A 9,437-nucleotide genomic window follows, 5' to 3' on the forward strand; every position below is an offset into this window, starting at 1 on the left:
CCCAGACGTATCGGGTGCACGCCGGGTTGCACAGGCCAGCCTTCCTCCCAGCCTTTCTCCTTTGTATCTGGAGTCCCCAATGATGCGGTTTCCAAGGGACGTTCATTCGCCCAAATGGAAATTAAAACAGGAAATTAAAGGAAGGCTCCTTTGGAGTCACCTTTGGCTGTGAGAACAGAAAATAACTCGGTATTTTCCTTTCGGCAAACGGCTCCTCGCCTCATCGTTTGGAGGAAGTGCGAGTGAGGGACTTGCGAACACCTTGAAACCTGTTGATGATGGTGGTGAAGAGACAATTTTTCGCTTGGGAAAGGAAGGTGGGCGTGCGCCTTGGGAAAGCTGAGTCCTCTGTTGGCTGGGACCCGGATTGCCCCAAACGCCTCCCACCTGTGGTTCCCAGGGAGCCAGGACAGCAGGCTTTCGTCACCGAGGCTATGTGGCAACCACCCGGGGTCCTTGAATGACCCTTTCATGGCGACAAGCCTGAACTTGCCTTCGTGGCCTCCGTCTGTGGGTGAAGGTGGGTATCGCTGGTACAAAAACTCGAGAAAAGGGGAGAATTTACTTTTGAAACCAGGCAGGGAAAATCCACCGCGGTCATTGTTAAGTTCTATTCTGTGGGGACATTTACTCCCTATCGGAGGAGACAACCCTGCGACTTGCCCTGATCTCTGCTCCTGTGGAGTCACTCTTTTATAGCAACAACTCGTTCCACTTCACATTTAGCAAGAAAATGTGGGCGTCTTCTGTTGACTGTGTGTCCCTCATTATGATATCAAAAGACAACTATTTAAGTTATCTTGTATCTAAAATAAAGCCGCTGGAATACAATCCCGGCCTTTTTCTCAGGGTGGTGCCTGGTAAGCAGCACTGTTGAGCCCTTGTGTCAGAAGGAGAATAATAGGCAACATTTAGAAAGCAATGCCCTGGCGCCTGCCAGCCCTCAGACACATTTTTTATTGTGAAATTTATATGGAAAGCATTGAGGGCGGGTTGTTGTATGTGAGCACCATCTAGCGGTGCTGGGCAGGGCTGGTTCCCACCCCCATCGGTTCCCCACCTCCCAGCTCCATCAAGCAAATTAAGGCCAAGTAATGACCTCTATTTAGAGTCTTTTCTCTAGATTCGTTGCCACTCTCCACTTTGAAAGTGAAAGGCACTGCATGAGCGGGGCAAAATGATGGAGAAGTGTGCAGGTCTATTGTCTAATAGCAATAATAATCAGTAGCATTTATTGAGCACTAATTGCATAATAAGTTTTGTACTTTTTTTTTTTTTTTTTTTTGAGGAGAGAGGAGGGAGAGCATGAAGGGGGAGGGACGCGGGAAGACGGAGGGAGAGTCTCAAGCAGACTCAGAGCTGAGTGTGGAACTCGACCCTGGGCTCCATCTCCCAACCCCGAGATCAGGACCTGAGCCAGAATCAAGAGTTGGGCGCCCAACTGACTGGCCGACCCAGGTGCTCCTGTACTAAATGCTTTTTATTTTTTTTTTTAAAGATTTTATTTATTTATGATAGTCACAGAGAGAGAGAGAGAGAGAGAGAGAGAGAGAGGCAGAGACACAGGCAGAGGGAGAAGCAGGCTCCATGCACCGGGAGCCCCATGTGGGATTCGATCCCGGGTCTCCAAGATCGTGCCCTGGGCCAAATGCAGGCGCCAAACTGCTGCACCACCCAGGGATCCCCTAAATGCTTTTTATATAATCATCTTATTCAAACCTAATCAAACTTCAAACTCTATGGGGTAGATTTTATTCTTGTTATCCCCGTGTTACGGCGGGGAGAAAACAGCCATGGGGAGCCGAGTAACTGGCCTGGATTCCGCTCCTGGTTTAGAGGACGAAACACCTCCCTGTCTCACCAACATTGAATTTTCAGAGCTTGTTACCCTGGAGCCGTCAGGTGCACCTGCGCCAGAGTACAGTGATCTCCAGCTTAATTTTTACCAAAGACATTGTGGATTTCCATTTTAATTGCTTTGAAAGCCAAACTCCTGCGCTGTTTGGAGTTGTCCACCTCCCTCCCGGGGTATTAAGACACTCACTTTGCGGCTGGAAAAGAACCGCGCAGAAGGCTTGGTCGTAGAGGGAATCTGGGTGGGAGGGAAACGAGCGTATTTCATCGTGATTTGCCCCTTGTTGGGGCAGGAAGGAACGGCTCATTCCCCACACGTGGTGCTGCTGCTGTGGGCAAGCTTGCTCGCACCCAGAGGCCAGGGCAGGCTCCTATAGGGGCCACGTGGATGGGGCTGCGGGTCACAGAGACTTGGGGTGAGGCCTCTCCCTCCCTGCTCTGCCCCTGCCGAAGGTGCTCAGCGTTCATCACCAGCCCTCAGGACTCCGCAGGCTCCCACCTTGGGAAAGCAGGGAGGCGACCCCCTTGCCCTCCCGCCTGCTTGTGGGGCACAGTCTGCGGAGGAGGGAGAGTGGGACATGCGAAGCAGAAGTTAGATCGGGGTGATAGGAGACAGATGTCACTGCAGTCGGAGGGAGGTGGCCTCTGTGACTCACCGAAGGCCAGGGTCGGCGGGGGGAGCACAACCGTCCCCGTTCCTGCTCTAGCATCTCGCTCTTTCTGCGGCTCCGTGCAACTTCAATATATGCAGAGCCTCGCGTCAACACCCTGATGTCACCCCACAGTTGGCCCGGCCGTCAGAGATGTGGCTCTCGCGGACGCAGGTCTGCAAAGGCCCCTCCTCGTCTGAAGCCGGATGCTGCTCTCCCGTTGCTCTTACTAAAAAGCGCAGAATCTGCGACTTCCCAGGGCCTCGTGTGCTCCGGAGGCAGCTTACTTCATCATAGTCATCCTCAGCCTCCCCCTTACACCCCGCACGCTTTGCTGCCAGCGGGCACCAAGCTCCCCAGACCTCAGCCTCTGCACGTGCTGTCCTCTGCCAGGACAATCTTCCCTGGACCCGCCCTCACCTATCCTCAGACCTGTGTTCCCTGATGTGCGTTAGAATTACCCAGGGAGCTTTAAAGGAATCTTGATTCCCAGTCTTCACCCTACACCGGTCCAATCAGAATCTCTGGGGTTGAAACCCAGGGAAAGGTACTTTTTCAAAGCTCTCCAGGTGATTTCAATGTGTAGCCACGTTTGGAAAGCGGTTCTTAGATTGGTAGGTGCCCCCTTTCCTAATTCTGCCGTCTGGTTTGGATTCCTTCCCCGCGTGCTCTCACAGCCCTCTGTACGTTCCCACAATTTGTGAATTGTGGAGAGACTGTGAGCTCCGTGAGATTTTGTCCATTGCGTTCGCTTCTCTACTCCTGGGGGGTAGCGCAGGGCCCGGCCCTCGGGAGGGTGCCTGATAACCAACGGAGGAAAGCAGGCTGCAATGTGGACTTGCTAGCGCCCGACCCCCGCAGCTGGCCCCCTTCAGAGGCCAGAAAGCTGCAGCTGGATGTAGTGTAGGCGCAGGCGCCCACGCGGCGGGTGGATGAAGCAGCTGCTAAGAGGAGGGACCACACTTGTAGGCACCTAGGGAGACTGTTTCCTTGCCTTGGGGAGCTTCTCTGCTGCTGGGCCTTGGCAAGGACTGGAGTTATCAGGGATTGTGTTTGATTGTTGGGCAACCCTCCTACAAAGATATTGGCCGACGAGCTTGTTTTTAATTAACCGTCTTCATCAATGAACATTTGCCAAGAAGAGCATTCTCAACGCTCAACGAAGGTGTTCCCATCGGACTCTTGCTCAGGTTGACAGTGTATTTCTTGACACATTGACTCATAGAGACGATAAATTGAAAATACGTTAATAGAGCAGCATATTTGCACAAAAGCAGCTCATTAGTATCAGTACAATCCTAGAATGTACTTAGAGAGACCAGGGGTCGGCTGGGCTTATGGGCCTCAATACACCATCTTGAAGGACAGCTTAGCTCTGTGCTCAGAAGGATAAAAAAATCAAAGATGCATTTTGATGTAAAATGGACTGTTTGACTATACCCGATGGCTGGAAGAGCCCGACACCCATCTTAATTGTGTTTTCTTTTCTGCATTCACTTCTGCAGATCTGTCGACTTGTATCACAAACGTGGAAAAAGATCTTACAGGGAGGAAATGTAAGCAGCAGTAACTTTTAAGGACTCGACACCCAAGCTAACATCTACCAAAAAGATTCTGCATCTGACCCTTCCTGCGACTGTGCATGACTCATTTTAGGCTAATGTCACCCAATCTCCACCCTTAGAATGAAAGTAATAAATTTGCCTTTAATTAAAGTCTCTAAAGTTGGGTCCAATGGAAAAACGAAATGCTTGAGGATATGACTTAGCCTGTGCTAGGAATTTTATAGGCAGTTCACCAAGGGTTTTTTTCCAAGTGATTTGCACGATAGACAAAATGTATTTTAAGCTGAACGCCCTGAACTGGAAACCGCGCACAATAACCTGTCCCAAAAGCAATTATCACATCAGGACACACCCGTTGGGATTCAACACTCCTATTTAAAGTCTCTCCAAACACCACAGCCCACGTGTATAATGGCTTTGGCAGAAGGGTGAGAACCAGCATCTGCCAGAACCTTATTTAACGGAGCAGGAAATGGATGTTTTCCGAACCAAAGTTTTAAAAGTCGAGAAATACCTATTTTGTGAACAGGATTTATGGTTTCATTCCCATGAGAAGAAGAAGGAAAAGAAACTGGACAAAACTTAATTCCATAAAGAAATCACAGCTCTGGGGCCCATTTTCCAGTGGGAGTTGAGGGTGTTTGTGGAGGTTGGCTTGGGAGGTGATCTGCTTTAGACACAGGGTTTTTCTAAGCGTGTAAAAATATTTTGATCTCCCCGATTTCGAGTGGAAGATTCGGTTCCGGCATCGTCTTTTCCAGGAGGACTTTGCTAAAACCTCCTCCTCCATCATCTGAGTTAGGAGCCCCCTTCTATGCGGCACACTTGGCACCGGGTTTCCATGTTGTTTTGGGGGCGCCCTCCTGTTTGTCGGGGGTGAGTTAGTGAGGACCACGACGGCTGTTTACTTCATCCTTGCTCCTGCTGGACCTGGCGGTTGCTACACCGATGAATAAAGCAACAAGAGTTATCACTGCTATCATAGGCTTGGTCCAGTGTGGGTGGTGACCCTTGGAATCCAAGCAAATAAAGCTAGTCATGGGCCGCTCCTGCTTGTGCATGACTAACTGGTACCGCCGCCTTGCGTCATCTGAAGGCTGAGTGTCCGTGTCAGGAAGCACTGTGGCTCCACCTAGTCCGTGTGTTTTGGCCCTGTCGGATTCTTGTAGCTGCTTGCTGCAGTGATGTGGGTAGGCAGGGAGCGAGGGATGGAGCGAGGCCCGAAGTAATCTCTCAACAATCCAAGCCTGTCTCCTTCAAGGACTTTTCTTTCCTTACCATTAAAAGAAAATACCACAAAGTTTGTATCGTAACATCCTCTCTGGTCCTCTTCTGGACCTTCTGGTTCCTTTCTTTTATTTTTTTAGAGATTTTATTTATTTATTTATTTATTCATGAGAGACACACACACAGAGGCAGAGACCCAGGCAGAGGGATAAGCAGGCTCCATGCAGGGAGCCCAATGGGGGACTCGATCCCAGGACCCCAGGACCCCGGGTTCATAGTTTTCTACAGATTTGTTTTTGTGAGTGTTGAGTAGCAAAGACAACATAAGGGGCGTGTTCCTTTTTAAGAAAAGGAAAAATTTTAGTTCTTGTCCCCTTCTCCCTGTCCTGTGGAAGTCCTCATACTGAGAAATTTGTATATTTTATATTAAATCATTTCCTGTTGATTTTTGTTATTTTCACAGGTGGGTTCTCACAGATAGAATCTTAGCTCTTGCCCAAGACATAGTAAAAGTCACGTGGATGAGTTTTTATAATTGGAGAATTGTGCCTATTGTGCACGTGTCCACCTTTCATCCGTCCTACCCCTCATAGCTTTGGAAAAGGCCAGTTAAGAATGGTTAATGTTTATGTTTGCTGGCCATGCACTGTGTAGTTCATCCTCATTCATGGGATGTAGGACTGATGTTCTCAGAGAGCATGGACTTAACTACTTTTTGGGATAAAATTCACTTGTTGCAGGCAAAATTCTGGTGTAATGTGAATGCCATAGGGTTAATCTGAATGTTTTGTTTTCTGTAATTTTAGCATTATCTAATGTTTGCAATACATGTTTAGTTTTTAATTTGAAAGCATAAACTTTTCTATTGTTCAAAGAAACAAAAAAAAAGAAAATACCACTTTGCCATATTGTTCCCTAAATCACCTTCTAGGAGGAGAGAACATAGGAAACCATTTGGATCTGGTCAATTCTGGTTCAATGGTCTGGTTCAGTATGATTCTAGGGGAAAAGCTGCCTTGGCTCGAGGCCCTGGCCTTTGGCGATCCGTGGAAGGTACGTCTTAGAAGTCTCAGGGCCCACCGGGCACATCAGCAGGTGGGTTGGGGGATTCAGGCGGAGAGGCAGGCACGTGACCGAATAATCAAAGATGGTTTGGTGAGAGGCAGACGAAAGGGGCAGAGTCCTGAAAGGCCATCGAGTGAACTTGAGAAAGGAGATCAAAGTTAAATTTAAAAAATCAACTAACTAACTAAATAAATAAATAAGCAACAAAGATGATTTGATCTCTTGAGCTAAGAAATGTGATACAGGTGATATGTGATTTTTTTTTTCTTTTTCTCCCTAAGGGAAGTTCAAATGAGCTAGAAAATGTGGCTGGTTTACATTAGAATGGTGCATTAAAACTGTTCTGATTCTTCAAACACTAAACTTTTATGAGGGGAGAGTATCTTTGCTTAAAACTGTTTCTCTCCCAAATTATACAGAAATAAGTGACTTTGTGTAACTGTGAGGAAATGCCCATTGCACACGGAGAATAGATCCCCTCATCTCCATGGATGGCCGACTTCTGCTCAGTTTTTTATGGTGATTCAGTTCCCGCGGCCTCAGGTCCAAGAAACGTCAACCTTTGTAACTCTCTACCCCTCTGTCTATATTTACTTTCCAGAACTCTGTAACATTTACAGACGGGGCACATGAATCTGAAGAACTAAACTACTTGTTCATAAAAAGGTATCCTTTTTTTTTTTTAATAAAAAGGTATCTTTTGTGTACAAATGAAAAGTTTTAAAATAGTCATTCCCATGTTTTTGTGGTGACAATAAGGAATAAGTTAATCTCTGTGCTCAAACTATAGCTTACTTTTTACAAACTTAGTTTTTTTAGGCCATGGTCTTTCCTCCAGTCACCCGGTGAAGAGTAGGACAAAATACTACCTAAGTCATCATGCTTTATTTTATTTTTTTAGAGATTTTATTTATTTATTTATTTATTCATGAGAGACACACACACAGAGGCAGAGACCCAGGCAGAGGGAGAAGCAGGCTCCATGCAGGGAGCCCAATGGGGGACTCGATCCCAGGACCCCAGGACCCCGGGGTCACACCCTGAGCCAAAGGCAGACGCTCACCCGCTGAGCCCCCGGGCGTCCCAGTCATCATGCTTTAAATACAAATCTTATATTCAGGATATAATATTTCCTTATAAAAAAGTTGTGTGGACAAAGAAGTGATACGTGTATACCGTGGAACATTATTGAGCCATGAAATCTTGTCATTCACAACAACGTGAACGGAGCTAGTGAGGATAATGCTGAGCAAGATAAATCAGCCAGTGAAAAATACCATATGATTTCACTCATATTTAGAATTTAAAAGAGAAAACAAATGAACAAAGGAAAAAGAAATGCACAGAGAGAGAGAGAGAGAAACCATGCAACAGACTCTTAAGTATAGAAAACCACCTGAGGGCTACCAGAAGGCAGGTGGGGGGCAGGACGGGTGGGGCGGTTGATGGGGGTTACAGAGCACACTCACCACGAGGAGCCCTGAGTAATGGACAGAACTGCTGAGTCTCCATAACATAACATAACGCTATATGGTGACTACACTGGACTTAAAATAAAAAACCTGGGACACCTGGGGGGCTCAGCAGTTGAGTGTCTGCTTTCAGCTCAGGGCGTGACCCTGGGGTCCTGGGATCGAGTCCCGCATCCAGCTCCCTGCATGGAGCCTGCTTCTCCCTCCGACTGTGTCTCTGCCTCTCTCTGGGTCTCTCATGGATAAATAAATAAATAAAAATCTTAAAAAAAAACGTAATAAAAAAGGGTTTATTTATGCATAGACGAGTGATGCCTGATAAATATTTGTTGTAGTTATAGGGGTTATAATCATGTAGTAATTACGTGCGTGATATGTATAATTGCATACTGTGTACCGCTTGCTTATCCGTAGGGTCATGTAATTGTATCCTTAAAAAAAAAAGCATGCGTCTTAGCTCATATCTACTATGTGTCAGGCACCACACTAAGTAATTCATATTTCATTTCTTCTTCCCCACGACACCTTAGAGCAGTATCGCAGCCTGGATGTGTCACGGATGATCCAACGTGGAGAACGACTTAGAGAGGCAGAGCTGTGGGTGGTCCAGGCATCACGGTTTGTCAGTTAAAGGAGCCGAGATTTGCACGGAGGTCCAGCGGCCGCCAAAGCTCGAGTTCCTACCCACTTCAATATACTAACGTCTTTCATAAATGAAGCCCTACACGGGACAAAAATTGTCTATAAGATGTTTTCATTCTCATTTAGAAAACAAATCCAAACGTAAAACAACAAACGCGCTTGGATGCGTCATTCACGTAATAAACCGCGTGTATCTCAGCTTATACAATTTTTATTTGCAAGTGAATTCCAAGCTACTCCCTGGATCATTCCTTTTCTTTCCAGAAAGAAAGAAAATTTCTATTTTAAAATAGAACCCTTACGGCCTGCGGCATCTGAAGAATTTACATGCTTGTGCTTCCCATGAAGATGGGAAATCATTAATTCTCCAAAAAGGGTCTGATTCTCTCTCTTTTCTCTCTCTCTCTCTCTCTCTCTCTCTCTCTCTCTCTCTTCCTTCTTAACTCAAAAAGTGAAATTGGGGAAGTGGGTTGATGTGCACGAAGCCCCCAAGGAACACTTTTCCCAATGACACTTTTCCAAATGGCAGTCAAGTGTGTTTTAAAATGTTTCCCCAAAAAACAAGGCGTGGCTCCTTTAAAGAAAAGCCTGTAGAATATTCGGGTAACGCCTGACATGGAAGATGTTCACTTACGATTGCATGAAAAAGCGGATTGTGACACAGTATGCACAGCAGGTTTCCCCTGTTGCGGAAGGCGTGTGGAAGGGACAGGCGTGTGCATGTCGGTTTGCTAGGGCTCCCCACAAGGCCCCACAGACGGGGTGACTTAGTCCTGGAGGCTGGCTGGGGACCAGGATGGGGCCTCTGTCCTTGGCACGTAGGGCATCTTCGTCCTCTTCCTTCGTGTGCTCTTCACTTTGTGTGCGTCTGGGCCCCAAAATCCCTTCCCGCAGTGACAGCGGGCATCGCGCTGGGTTAGGACACCCCCGTGATGATTACACTTTGAGGGAATCACTTCTGT

The 9,437-nt window shown here is 47.1% G+C and overlaps 1 long non-coding RNA gene across 1 annotated transcript; it reads left to right on the plus strand.

Moving 5' to 3' along the window:
• Nucleotides 1-491: 491 nt before the first annotated feature.
• On the plus strand, nt 492-8,586 carry LOC121486417. The gene is made up of 3 exons (XR_005986629.1): nt 492-520; nt 6,963-7,027; nt 8,364-8,586. It is a non-coding gene; the product is annotated as an uncharacterized LOC121486417 (long non-coding RNA).
• The last annotated feature ends 851 nt before the right edge of the window (nt 8,587-9,437 follow it).

This window comes from Vulpes lagopus, chromosome 3 (assembly GCF_018345385.1).
Source record: "Vulpes lagopus strain Blue_001 chromosome 3, ASM1834538v1, whole genome shotgun sequence".
Taxonomy (NCBI): Eukaryota; Metazoa; Chordata; class Mammalia; order Carnivora; family Canidae; genus Vulpes; species Vulpes lagopus.